Source organism: Bactrocera neohumeralis, chromosome 6 (genome assembly GCF_024586455.1).
Source record: "Bactrocera neohumeralis isolate Rockhampton chromosome 6, APGP_CSIRO_Bneo_wtdbg2-racon-allhic-juicebox.fasta_v2, whole genome shotgun sequence".
NCBI lineage: Eukaryota > Metazoa > Arthropoda > Insecta > Diptera > Tephritidae > Bactrocera > Bactrocera neohumeralis.
Window position 1 is genome coordinate 11,928,512 of NC_065923.1, and position 13,210 is coordinate 11,941,721.

The 13,210-nt window shown below is 32.6% G+C and overlaps 1 protein-coding gene across 2 annotated transcripts in view; it reads left to right on the forward strand.

Moving 5' to 3' along the window:
• Positions 1-422: 422 nt before the first annotated feature.
• LOC126761536 (uncharacterized) overlaps positions 423-13,210 on the forward strand; it is a 337,590-nt gene continuing 324,802 nt past the window's right edge. For both annotated transcript variants that reach the window (XM_050477831.1, XM_050477832.1), the window contains exon 1: positions 423-910. The gene's annotated coding sequence lies outside the window, so the exon portion shown is untranslated. The remainder of the gene's footprint in view (positions 911-13,210) is intronic.

The window sequence follows — 13,210 nt, forward strand, 5'->3', positions numbered from 1 at the left end:
GTGGTAGGCCGCTGTCGGCAGCAACATGCGCAGCTAACAGACTGTCTGTTACTTAACGGCGAACGGTGCTGTTGGCAGATTGAGTAACAGCGCGAGCTGCTGATTGAGCGCTAGTAAGTGTCCGCTGTATGGTAAAATTTCTGTTAACTGTTGCTAACAGTGGCATGTTAATGCAACTCAACAGTCGGCAGCCGGTCTTTTGCAGCACATGTTTAGGGAGTTGGTTTTTTTGCTGGTTGATTTCTTTGTTGGTGTTGCTGCGGCAGCGGCTGCCGCTTTGCGCGTTGTGCATTGTGTGCTTGTGGCCATTGCCAGTGTGGTTGTTAGCTGCTGTTGCTGGTGTTGCTATTGCCGGCTTTTTTCGATTTTCTGCTGTTTGGTTTTGTTCGAAAATCTGCGCGTCTCAGTTGAAGTGAGCCAGCCGTTTCGGCAGTTCGTTCGTACGTTGGCACGTTCGTTATTGGTTCAACATCTCGATCGTTTGTTTGTTTTATCGCTGGCTAGTGGCGTAAAATTACGTTTTGTCGTCGTTGTAAAAACGCAAGTGGCGCGAGTTGAAATTTCTTTATGTTTTTATGTTGACGCGAAATAATGTTTTTTTAACGAAAGTTGTTGAAGTGATTGCCTACTGTTTACTCTTATTTGTGTTATGCCAAATCGCGCGAAAAACACAGCACCGTTATTTTGTTTATTTTAAAGCATAACAATTAGTATGTTTTGAATAAAAAAAAAATATTTTAATACTTTGAATTGGTAGCTTTAAAATACTGTTAACAATTACATTACATGCAAAAATTCACACACACTTATGTACATACATATTTTTCGACCGGTGCCTGTGCTTTGCGTTTATTTTGCAATATTTGCGAAATTTTTTGAAATTTCTGTCTAGAGCGCAATTCTGCTAGAGGTAAATCTCAATTTCAGCATTTTTATTTTCAAAAATATGTGCCTGCCACATGCATCAGCAGCAATTGCTGTCGCGCGCGTAAAAAGTTCAAAACACTTGCGAAAGTTTTGTGCGCAAAAATTGTTTGTTTGAAAAAGAATTATAAAAAAAAATCTGCTACGCGCGCCAACAACTCAATTGTCAAGTGATTACGTGCGAATTTGTTAACTTCCGCATTGCCGGTTCCGCCGTTGTTGCACACACGCCGCCAACACAGCCACATAAGTCTAAAACCAATTTTCAGTTGTTTAAATGCACTTTTTGCCATATTCTATATTCCTGCCACCGCCAAACAATTTCTATGCAAAAAGTTGCAAAAAAGTCGAAACATTGCCTGCGCGCGGCTACCAGCATCAGCTGTGTGGGGTATAAAGAAAGCGCAAAAAAAAAAATATAATTTGTAAACAACATAGCAACAGTGTTGTTGTGCGCTGCACGTTCAGGCGGCCTTGTCGGCAGCCACCCAAGCTGCCGCCCAACCGCAGCCGCCACAACACTGGTGTCCAGATATAAAGTTTCGGTGGCGTCGAAACGCGTGCGCGTGCTTTTGTGGTTCTTTCAAATTTGCGCTGTTGGTGTTTTGGGTTCTGCACATCTACAGTTTTGCTGTACACATCGTTGTTGCTGGTGTACACATTGTTGTTGCTGCTTGTGTTGGCCATATGTATGTATATGCTCACCGCAAATAAACTAGGAAAAGCGGCGAGGAAAATCGGCAGCAAAGCAAGAGCCAAAAAGTAAATGAGCGAAGCGAAAAGGAAGCGAGGACGCCACGCTGCAAAGAATGATGCACACGGCAAAAGGATGTGCAAAACAAAAGGCTAAAAAAGTGGAAAGTAAATGGAGTCGAGCAATTTATAAATGGGAAATGAGTGAAAATAACACAGCAGAGCAATGACTTCGCCGAAGTTGAAGACTGGTGGCTGTGACCAGTGCATAACTGTAAAATATAGCGCATGAATTGGCATAAAATGGAAAAAAGGAAAAGCGTTGCAAATCAACAAAATGAAAATACTTATTTATTTAGATATGTTTGTATGTGTGTTTATGTTTATATATACATATATGTATATGTGTGCGTGCATAATGGTTTTCCACCTCACTTGATTTATTGTCATTTAGAGCGGAATTCGCATGCGTTTGTTTTATAGCATACAATCGGATGTCATGCGAGTCCATTTAGATGCTGCTCAGTTGCCGGCTGCAAGCCGCTCTCGCTCTAATGTCACAACTTGACTTGCAATTTTCTGTGTGCTTTTTGTTTTGTGCCGTTTTTGTTGTATATACAATACAATAAAAACGCATGAATTTCGCGTAAGCTGTGTGACATTTTTTTCTTTAATCCCACACACATACTCACGCATACGCTGGCTACCGCCGGAAATCAGCAACTGGCAAGTGCCATTCTCCTGAGGATAACACCACACATGCACTTTAAACATATATATTTGTATATACACACATATATATATATATAAATCAACGGATTATAATACATATTGTATGAGCCTTGCTGCCCGCCTTCTAACCACAGCCAAGCAAGCAACGCGCCAGCCACTTCGCCATGCCGTGATGCCGCCACTTGCTGCGGATGTGTGCTCCTAGCGCAGCCTGCCACTGCCCGCACACACACACACACACACATGCATGCACATATGATTCTAGCACGTAACTAAGTATCCATAACGGCGTTAGTGTAGTGGCGTGTACAATACTGGATTCAACGTATTGCTCATGTGGCTGTTATGGCTGTTGTTGTTGTTTTGCCTTACCTGCACTCATAAATTTATTATACTGGATTTTCCGGGCTTATTGTCAAAGTTGATTTCATACTCTTATTGGATTATGCGCAAATGATTCGCCAGTGCTCAGACCGGTAAGTTTAGTGCATCGATGCATGTAATAAATGAGAAAAAGTACTACTACATATTTATATTTTATTAATATTGTATACACACACTAATATTTAAACATGCTTTGGGATTAGACACGATTTTTATTTGCAAATATTTTATATTTCCTTCAATTTATGCACATTTAATATGTTGCATATTTAAAATTTATTAATATGACCATCAAAGGCGTTGCATAATCCGATAAATTTATAAGCTTTTTGTTACGTATGAGCATAGAAGCTCTAATATTGTGAGTACTACGACAGGAAAGCGTAGTTTTATATGCTAAACACGTATTTATTGAAGCAATCGGATTTTATCGGATTTTAAATGCATCAAAACTATTGTTTAGTTATATTGAATGATTTTATACACTAGTGGAAGAGTTTTCAGAACATTCAGCATAGATTTAAAGTAACTAATTATACACAAATTGACTCATTATAATGAGAGCATGCTACTCTGAGAGCGCTCTTCTACATAAAGCGTCGCCATATGTATCCAAATATTTATTATTGCTATGAACCCTTCTTAATTTCTAGATTCTTGAAAATTTTCTAATATTTATTATTGTTAACTTTCTGGATTTTCGTTTATTAGATAAAGAAATATGAACTAAATGGATTTAGTTTCAACTCAGGTTGTTCGGCTTGAAACATTTGGAATCGAAACAGTTTACTCGGCTTGCATTGAACAAGGACTGATACTCAATATATCCTCAAAATATCCAAATTTTCAAATATAGATATTACTTTACAGGTTTCTGTATCGATCACCATCAAATTTGGTGCTACAGCAACAACCTAAGGCTGTGTTTGCTAGTGAGACTTCTAGATGTCTCAGTCATTTCCAATTTTTTTATGCCACTCTTCATCTTATCTTCCTTATCATCAATGCATCTTGATCGCGATCTTTCTCTTGCTGCAGTGATGAATGTCGTTACCTATACAATTCTCTGCGGCGCTCTCTTGTTATCAATTTACATTACAAGACGAAGCCATCTTAATACATGCGCTCTGATAAAGCGTATAACGTTTTCATCTTTTATAAGTTTGTCTAGCTCATGGTTCCACCTTCATTCGTCCTTATCTTTTACTACCCCAAACATTTTTCTTACGATCTTTGCCTGGAAGATTTGCAGCGTCCATAATCGAATTTGGGTCGAATGAGTAGTTTATATTTGAATGGTTTGGTTAAGGCTTGAATTCTAATTTCGATACTCAGACTTGTTGAGTTACCGCTACTGTGTTCGATGTAAGTAAATGCTTTCACGGTTTCAAATGCTCTCTTAGTCACTCTTGGTATCGGTATCGATATATCGATTCTATTTATATTTATAAGCATTTCAAAAGTGATTTCAATTTATTTATCCCTGGTTATTATCGGTATCGATTGCAAGTACTTAATTAATTTGCTTAATTTTTATAAAAAACATTTAAATTATCGACATGTTTTACTCGTTAATGAAATAAAAGTCTCTTTTTCTTGTATTTTGAACAGTGTGTACAATATATCGATTAATAGTCAAGCATATCGACTTTGGAGTTTCGATTATTAAAGCTGTAAGATTCCTTGTGAGTTTTCGTATCTTATTATGTACATATATGTTGACTTTGCTTGAAAAATAAACTATGTTATAAATACACTACTAAACAGAAGACTTATCGATATCAAGTTGATAGTTTAGAATTTAAATCGCAGCATTTTAATATACGGTCGATAACTTTTTGAAACAACAAGAACAATAGCAAGAGAAAACTTATTGAAAAGGGACAAAATTAAAAGCAAAATTATATAATGTAATGTTCTGTCCACGTTTCTCACTCTTTGGCGAGATTCGATAAAGCTTCAACAGATGTAATTCAAAAAAATATTGTTATTATTATTAGTTTAAGAAATTTGTGCCTTTTACTAGCTGTAAATAAATTTAGTTTACCGTTTATCGATAAACTGACTAAACTCACTAACTTGACTAACGTCAGAATATTTTCAGAAGATTGAATTAGACATTTATTGTTACAACGCAGGAAAAATGAAGTAAATTTCTTCATTTATCGGTTATATGTTATCGTTTTATACCAATTATCGACTAAATTTCATCGTATATCGATAATTTATATTAAAGCAAAGATTCATAGCATTGAAAAATGTAAATTCCATTATATCCGTTATAAATAAAAATTTGCACGCTGCTGCTAACTATATCCCTATTGCTCCAATTGTTTTCATAAAATGAGTTTTGAGAATTTTTTTGTTAATTTTGAATAAAGTTAAGACTGCTGAATATTTACTATAAACCATTTTGGGAAGAAGATATCCCAGATTTATCCAATCTCAAAACAAACGTTGCCGTATTATATTACAAAATATACAAAACCAAATTAATATATCAACATTTCTTATCAAAAAGATCTCCTTCTCTACCAAAAATAAATACACACAACAATAAAGCAACACGGTTTACCGTTTCAAATCGCAGAACAGCTCATAATTTACTCGTTCCACTTAATACACGTACATGTGACTAAGTGGAAAACCTGTTTTCAATAAAAATAAATACATTTCTACGCATTGACCAGACAGTTTTAAACTCTTATCATATCTCAATCAAGCGATGCTACTCCAACAATTCCATTAAACGCGGTTATACCTACCCAAAGACTATCGAAGAAATTCAGACATCAACACTAATGATCTTTGAAAAATCACACCAAGCGGGTATCAGGTGCAGAGCGAGTATGTGGACTACGGAGAGCTGGTGTCATTGATATTAACACTATGTAACACGTACCAAAAGCAAAAACAACACATACAAAAAAGTAAATTAACAAAAAGTTGCCGCAAGAAAAATTCGAAAAAATAATGCACAGTTGAATGAATAGATGAAGGAATTAGTGAAACCTAAGCCAAAGTGAAGAAAAAGAAAGAGCAAAAAACAAAAAGCGAAACAAAAAAATCATAACAGAAGCTACAGAATTCCCGCCTGCAGCGATTTCGTTAAGAAAATAAAGCATTTGAGTTGCAGAATAGAGTTACCATTAGAGTTTCCATACACCGACAGACATAACTGAGTAAATATACATACAAACATATGTATGCAATATATAGGTGGGAGCTTGACGTAAAATATTCGAAGAGAAAACATTTGTATGCTTTATTTTATATATAACATTTTTTGCGAATATTCACTGAAATTCGATATGATTTACGGCGTACGACGGGCACCAGCACACCTACATACATACATATGTATGTACGTAAGAACATGTCTTCATATTAAAAATATAAATAAAATGCCGCCAGTGCTGCATGCCACATAAACACGCGCGCACTTTTAAGTAAAATTCATAAAAAAAACAATCGCTGGATTTAAATCAAAGGTGGTTTGTGTAACTACATTGAGATTTAAGCGGGATAATGATGCTGCACGCGCACACATGCATACATAGTCGCTTATGTAGGATGAGTTGCTTGAACTTGGAATTAATGTACATATGTATGTAAGCCTGTTTGGCTCACAAGCAAGAGGCAAAGTAGATATAATGATAATAAAAACAAATATAGTAGAAGAAGAGGAAGAAAACATGAAATATACACATAAACACATTAATACCTACACACACACATATAGCATCACAATTTGCTACCTTTGTGTAACTATAATTTAATGACTTTTGACAGCCAGAAAGCGCCAAAAGCATAATAATCAGCCTGATCATAATAATATTTGCTTGAGCGCATATTCATAACACATGCATACATACTTCAGCACACACGTACAATCGTCACCGCATAAACAGCGGCGCATTGTCCGAAATGCGACACTTCAATGAGATTACTGATGACCGGCGGCAGATGTCAATGGGCGACTTTGATGTTGAACTTGTGAATTACTATACATATGAATAAATATAAATGTACAATTTATGTACTAACAAGCATATACACACATACACATGCAAGCGTGTATGAGCTACGTTTCGTGTATGCTTCCGTTGATGTGGCATTTAATGAGCAGAAGTGCCGCAATTGAAGCAAGAATAAAATATGTATGAATCATTGTGTGGCTTTCATTGATGAAATATGGTTTCTTATTTGTAACAGACGCTGTGGTTTGTAAGATTTGTCAATATTGACCACTAAATGCAATTATGTTTTGTGAAATTAATATTATATAATATTTTTCGTACTTTTTTATGAAATAAAAATCGGTTGTTTTAAATGATATTTGTTGCAAAATGCCTAAACAAACTAAGAAAAAAATTAGTAGAAAGAGTTTGAAAGTTGAAAAATATCTTTATGGCACTGGAGATATACGATTTTTCAACTACCATATTAATTTTCTAACCTTTCCTTCCGTGTGTTTTTAACATACTATCTTTGAGAAATTTTGAAATTTCTCGACTTTTACAATTTGTTGCTCCAAACCAGCTTCTAAAAATATGTATATAGTATATGGTAAATTGTGGTGTACAAATTTTATGTGATAAAATTTATAATTGAAATATATGTATGTATGTATAAAGCGTTTAATTTTTTTTTGTGAAAATATCAAAAATAATCTGGCACCTCTGAATTTATTTTAACTGAAAAAAAATTCCGTTATTTCTATTTTTGAATTATAAATTTACTTAATGAAAGAAATATTTCATTATAAATTTTAATATTTTTTTTGGAACTGTTAAAATATATTAGCAACCCTGAATTAATTTTATTCTCGCAACAAGTTCTGTTATTTTTTTAAGTATAATTCAACTTTATGAAAGAAATATTTCATTATACATTTTAATAATTTTTTTTTTTAAAACTGTTAAAATAATTTAAATTTACTTAATGAAAGAAATATTTCATTATACATTTTAATAATTTTTTTGAAACTGTTAAAATAATTTGGCAACCCTGAATTAATTTTATTTTCGCAACAAATTCCGTTATTATTATTTTTTTAAGTATAATACAACTTTATGAAAGGAATATCTAATTAATTGTTTTAATTATTAGTACAATTGTTTTAAAATAATAGCAAAATATATGGCAACTCTGGATAAATTTTTTTTAATTATGGAAAATATTTAAGAGTGAAATATTTAATAAGCTTTTTAAATTATTATTATATTTTTTTTAAATAATTAAAAAAATATGGTAACTCTGCATTTATTATTTATTTTAAATTATTGAAATTATTTATGAGTGAAATATTTAATAAGTTTTTTAAATTATTATTATAATTTTTTTGAAGTAATTAAAAAATATGGCAACGCTGGATTAATTATTTGTTTTAATATAGCAAATATTTATGGGTGATATATTTAATTAGTTTCTTAAATAAAATTATTATTATACATTTTTTGGAACTATCCGGCAACTCTGGACTTTTTTGTTTTTAGTAATACTCTCGATTTAAATTGCGTTTTTTAAATTTTTTAATTACTAATAAAATAATAAATATAATTTTTTTATACTAAAACTATTATTAATACGTCGCAGACTGACATACATAAATATATACTAACAGAGACAGCTTGAAAGCTCACAAATTATAATTTTAAATATGTAACCGTCAAAATAATTAAATTTATTACTACAAGAAATAAAATATACGCACATTTAGTCTTTTAACGATTTGGCTATTTGTTTTACCATTAAAGAAAAATAAAATTATTAAGTGGCAACACCGAGCATAGTCACAAAAAAACACAGCGCTTCTTTAAAAAATATATTTTTTTTTTAATTTTTTCATTAAAAAATTATATTTAATATTTTTCTTTAAAAAATAGTCTATTTAAAAGTTTTTAGCTAATAGTGATAAAACAGGCGTGTAAATTAAAAATTGTTCCTTTTAAATTCCAAATTAATTCAGTTAATTTTTGCGTTCTTGAACCAAAAAATTTACAATAAAAAATTCGAATGCTTCCTCTTCCTTGATGTAACAATAGGCCCATAAATGGATTGCCAATTCGTTGAGCCCATTGACAAACATTTATTTCTATTAATTTTACAATTTAAACGTCTACAATTCAAAGCGTTTTAATAATTTTTTTGTTCTGCGACATAATTACAGATGGATCTCTATTAATCAAAAGAGTAATCCGCAAATTACAAGTTCATCAATCACATTTTATTAATTTAATGCGTTAATCTCGCTATTAGAAACGCAAGTATTTGTTCAGATTTTGTAGATTTCTATATATCATATTTATCTGCACAAAGCAAGCCATGATGACTGGAACACTAGTCAATCGAGTCAATGCTGGCTCGAAGGCAAAAAGCAATACAAAAGCGAAACTGGCATCCAAACAAACATAAATGCTTATACATACATATATAGAAACATATATGTATATTTATTTGTAATATATATGAGCACGCTCATTCATCACATATCACACAAAAATCGCTAACAATAAGTCGAGTCGAGAAAAACCTAATAAAATTAATTGGAAGACATATAAATACGAGCGTGTCTATATGATCGTGTATGGATAAATATATTTGCATGTAAATACAAGCATTGTACAAATAACAATCGAGATTCACAAGCCAACATCAACAATAGACATATGACAAATTATCGTATTTGAAATTTCTGATGAATGAAAGTAAAATAAATATGTAAATTGAAAATTCTATCGAATTTTGTGAACTTGTAACAAAAGGCGGATTAGCTAGTTAATATGAAGCGTGCATGTATTGTGTAAATGTCTGTGTGTGTGCGAATGAATTGATATTTGAATAGACAATGCTGAGCTTTTCGAGTTGTGTTTTCAATATATTCTTTTATTTGTCAGCGATTGAGGTTTGCTTACATACACATTTATATAGCTATAAATTGGCATGTCTCGTCTATTTATTATATTCATATACATATGTACATATGTACATACATATACAATGTGTAAATATATTTGTAAAATAAATTGATTTCCTTTCATTCTGAAGGTTTTTGATTTGATGGAGCACCATTGAGGCTAAACAAATCTCAACAGTGTAGTCACTTTCCATTTCAGTTCATAATATGGATGAAAAGTACTGAACCGATATTATACATTTTCAGCACTATGTCATGTTATTGGCGGGAAAATAACCCGATTATTTTTATAAAAGTATTGTGTACCTAGAACCACATTTTCGGGTATATTTCGGTTAGTTATAGCGTAATGTCCTGGAGATTCCGTATTTGGAGATCATGATTTTTTTTTCTGGCAGGTTTCGACCATTTTTAGATGAGAGGTGTCATACATACATACATATGTCAGAATAAGCGTCAGAGTTTTCCATTCAATGACTCCATTTCGACAGTTAGTTTGCATAGCAGCCATATGCTTTAGTGGTCCGCTATTGGCATTTCCCACAAATGAGAAGATTCTTTCTCAAGAAAAGGCTTGTGTAAAGTTTCAAATCGATATCTAAAAACCGAGAGACTAGTTCTTGTATATAGAGACAGACAAATAAACTTGGAACAATCGATCCAGCTGGTCAAGCTGTTCATTTATATATGAATATGGTTCTTTATAGGATTTCCGACGGTTCCTCCAGGGTTTTACATACCTAGGGGCGAACGAGCACTGTTCCGAATGCAAAAAAACCGAACTATTAACCTCAGCTACTTAATTTAAGAACACAAAAGGGACAGTTTCGCTCATGTACACGTAAGATTACATTAAGGTTGTAGTATATTATTTTTCATAAAGGAATACATTTAAATTTTCTTCCGCCCCATCTTAGCACTGCCTTCCATTTTCATTAATTCTGATTACTTCTGTTATTACTTTCTCCACACATTCGTTTCCGCAGCGTACATACAGACGACACACATACTTATATTTTTATGTATATGTGAGTGTATGCTAAATTCCCATTTTCTGCAGAAATTTTTGAAATTTCAAAATCAAATTTATTAAATCATAAAATAAATTGCAAAGAAAGAGGCGAACAAACATTCATTAACTTAATTTACTAAGCCCACGCACACGACCACTTGAGACCGTATCGAGGTTAGTTGAGGTTGAGTGCCGCAAGTTGCCATCACCAGCAGGCGCAACGATGAAAGTTACACAACTACACAGATACTAAAGTGTATTAAAATATATACATAAGTGATGTTTGTGTATATGTGTGTGCGGTGATTGAGTGTCATAGTGTGCGTGTCACAGGCACACACCCAAGCACTTAACTTAAACATGCATTAATATTATAATGTGCTGGCGTTCACACATATGCGTACTCACATATGTGCAATAAGTCTGTATGTATGCGCTTACATATTTGTTTGTATAAGAAAGCCACTTGAGCACCTGGCAGGTGGAAAAGTTGAGTGTCAAGAGGTTCATCTCATTTTATGAAGTTGTAAAAATTATTCCTTACCGTCTGACAGCAAATGTTGTTGCTTGTTGTATATTTCTTTTACATTTTGAAAAGTGTTGCTTAAAGCAGTTACTTCTCGAAAATGTAGTAGATTAGAAAAAAATGCCTTACTATTTACAGGTAATTAAAATACTGATCTAAAGCTCATCCGTGTTTTGCATGGTTAGTGAAGCCTAAAGCTTTCAATGACTTAAGTGTGCCTATGTCAGTTTCTTTTAAGATAATTTTTTTTATATTATTGGCTTTTAAACATTATTATCATAATTCCACTTTAAGCCCTCTAGGAATTGTTTTACATTTTTCTGAATTTAGTTACACGACAAACAAAAGTATAATAAACCTTCAGTTTGGCTTTCGGACTTCCTTTAATTGATGTAGAGTACAATTTTGCATATATTCCGAGCTGGTAAAATGTGGCATTGTTTTTTTAAATTTTCTACCATTTCATTGCTTTTCTTAAATACATAGCATATTTAAAAATAAATTCGTTAAACACTTGCCCAATTTTTTTTAATGCGAGCTTGATATTTTTGCATTTCGCTTAAATTAATATTTTGTTTACCCTGACTCAGTTAACAGAAAAACGAACCTATTGTTTTTAATATTATATTACAAAACGAACATCTAAAATCGTAGCACTAGAAAAATCATGGCTTCACATTACTGTCCCGTATTTCCCTCCCAGTTTCCTTTATGGTTGTCGCCTTCAGAACACTTTTTTGCTTTCGATGTTGTAAACTATAGCCAAGCTAAATAGGTTAAACATTGCATTTACTCTCATATTATTGAATAAAAATTTTAATATTTTGCTATTTTTATACCCTGAACAAGTTGATATAAAGATATCTACGATGTAGCATCCAGAAAAGCACTCGTTGGAGACCTTATAAAGTATTTATATAATGGATCTTGATACTGAAGAGCTTTTTTATTTGACAAGATATGTATATCATCAAATTGGCTTGGATTATTGTCCATGACAATTATACAATCCCCAAAACAATGTTTAGATCGGACCACTATACATACAACTGCCGTTAAAACTGACCAAAATCAAGATAAATATATTTTTAAATGATGCCTCGATGGTTGCTTATATCATATAATATGGCAAGAAAGAACTATCAAAACGTTTTCCGTTGCATGCCTACCTTTGATCGGATATGTTTGCAGATTTATGTAGTTATAGTAGTTTCTAAAAGAAATTGATATATGTATGAAGCTTCGGAGCTTTCGGATTTTACTTTTTTATTGTTTTTCTCACCATTCTTATATTATATATAGCAAGTTTTTCCACCAAAATTTTGTTCACTATATTGTAAACACGTAAAGCTATTTACGAAATAATATAGGTTTAATAGTTCGATAGTCATGCTTTTAGTTAAGGGGTTACATGGGCTTACGGGTTTCAAGACATCAAACTTTTTTTGTTGTTTTATTAAATTCCCAAAAACCTCTAAAATATTGTCCTAAATTTCGAGTTGATCGGAGTAATAGTATGGGAGATACAGTCTTGAGAACCTGTACGCTCGACGCTAGCTAGGCTAAGTCAAAGTCTTTAAACGGGTTTTTCTCGAAACTGTTTTTTGAAATCGGTTGCGCGATTTGAGATACAATTCTTAAAGAGTTGGACGAAGGATTTTTTTTCTATTGCAATTATTTCAAAAAAACGGCCGCGAAATTTTAATTCTTTTTTTTTTAAATGTTTTAAATTTTTTTCCTTTTCCTTCGTCCAAATTCCAAGTTAGCCAACGCGGTCGTATCTTTTTTCCGAAGGGTCACAGAAATGGCATCTCAATGGCCGAGTTTAAAATATTTTTTCGAAAAATCTAAGAATTTCTTTATTAATAGTGTATGTTTGTCACAATAAAAATTCTAATAAAATATTTGGTTTTTTAATATGAGAAAAAAATGATTGAAAAAAGGCTGTTTTTTAACGGAGGAAATCCATGTATCCCCGTAATTGCGATTGATTAAGCTAGTAGCTGCACCCCTGCCAGTT